The 1,700-nt window shown below is 54.6% G+C and overlaps 1 pseudogene; it reads right to left on the bottom strand.

The window, feature by feature from the left end:
- Positions 1–1,095, bottom strand: part of LOC123112566 (nucleotide pyrophosphatase/phosphodiesterase-like) — a 4,321-nt pseudogene extending 3,226 nt beyond the window's left edge.
- Between the last annotated feature and the right edge of the window lie 605 nt (positions 1,096–1,700).

The raw sequence follows: 1,700 nt of genomic DNA, 5'->3' as shown, positions 1-1,700 counted from the left end.
GGTAAACGGGAATCAGGCTTGCATAATCACGCGTGCATATTCCATGGAATGTACCATCAGTTTGACCTGGGGCAGGGCAGTGGGCACGCGCGGTGTAAAGGCAGAGCGATAAGAGTGGGCGCACGTCAGCAGTGGAGGAATATCGACGACACGGCACGTGACCATCTCTCTCGCTCCATGGGTTGACTTGACTTGAATAATGGAGGTACATGCACGATTGATCGATCGATCTTTGGCACTTTGTACCGAGGCGATTGGGAGGACGGAGGATGCACACACGGCCAGGCTGGGTGCGTCGAGAAAACGGCCGGCCGCCGGCAAACCAAGCATCCATCCCAGGTCGACTGGAAGACAACTGGCTGCTAGTCAGCTAGTGCGATGTGTTGGGCCAACTGGCTAAGGAAGTAAGGATGAAGGATGCATATGCATGCCAGGGCGGGAATGAAAGCGACATGCTTCATCAATGCGCACGAACGCTCCAGAGCTCAGCCGGCCGTGCAGGACGACGGCAAAGGATCGAGTTCCAAGTTTCAGAGTAATATTTGCGGAGTTTCTCAAGAATCGGAACGACAATAGCTCGAAGAGTACCATGTTTGTGCACAGTACAGCTTCTACTCTACGTGCTAGAGCTAAAGCAGAAGCAGGCGCTGCCTACGTACCTACCGGCCTCCAGAACTGACAACTGTGGACATGGAGTGGCCACTGCTACTGCTAGAGCTAGTAAAAAGGGGCAAGGGAAAGAAAGAGGTGCAGGGAGGAAGGTCCAAGGTGCTGCGTACCCGCGAGCCGAGGAGGTTGGGCGACGCGCGCACGGCGGCGGAGGCGTCCATGGCGACGCGGGTGCACACCGTGCCCGTCGGCGCCTCCGCCCCAGCACGCGGCGAGGGCGACGGCGAGCAGGAGCAAGGGCAGGCACGGGGCGAGGCGGGCGCCTCTCATGTCTGCTTGCTTGCTCTTGTGTATGAGCTGGGAACGGGCGGCCGGCTTTCCTTTCTTTTATGGAAGAAAGGAGCAGGGCTCCGTGCCGCGACAGGAGAGAACACGACTGCGCCTGCGCCTGCGCGAGAGAGGAGAGGGGGCGGGTCGACATGGTGTTGACTCTGCAACGTGTTAGGGCGGCTTTCCCCGGTTTTTTGTATTTAACCAGAGGAGACGGGATTCGGGGTGATGCGTCCACATGACACACGAGAGTTTTCCACGAGGGCTATGTCGTTACCCACGTAAAACCATCTTCACAACAAATGTGTCGTTATAGTTCTCCCTTTAAAACATCCTACTTATTGCAATAACCGCATTTTTCGCAACAGAGGTCCTGCTGCCGAAATTTTGGCAACAGAGGTGTTGCTGCAATTTTTATTTATTTTTTTGCAACAGAGGTGTGGCTGCAAAAAATATATATATATTTTTTTTGCAACAAAGATCCCGTTGAAGAAATTTCCTGCAAGTCAGGATGTGCTTGTTGCTATTGACTTCGTTCTAAAGTTCACATATGTGCTTCTGTTGTTGACTTCGGCACGGTCTCTTAACCTTTCCTCATCGACGTCCTTCGGTATCTGGGGCTCGGAAGATGTTGGATCGAGTGGATTGTCATCCTCATGTCCACCTCCAGCACGGGGGGTCCTCATCAATGGTTCCCTAGTCTCCAATCGCCCATGCCTGCGGCCTGCGCCAGGGAGCCCCCATCTCCCCCGTGCTCTTCA

Source organism: Triticum aestivum, chromosome 5B, assembly GCF_018294505.1.
Source record: "Triticum aestivum cultivar Chinese Spring chromosome 5B, IWGSC CS RefSeq v2.1, whole genome shotgun sequence".
Lineage (NCBI taxonomy): Eukaryota > Viridiplantae > Streptophyta > Magnoliopsida > Poales > Poaceae > Triticum > Triticum aestivum.
The sequence above is the reverse complement of the archived record's forward strand: the minus strand, read 5'-3'. Positions and strand labels throughout refer to the sequence as shown.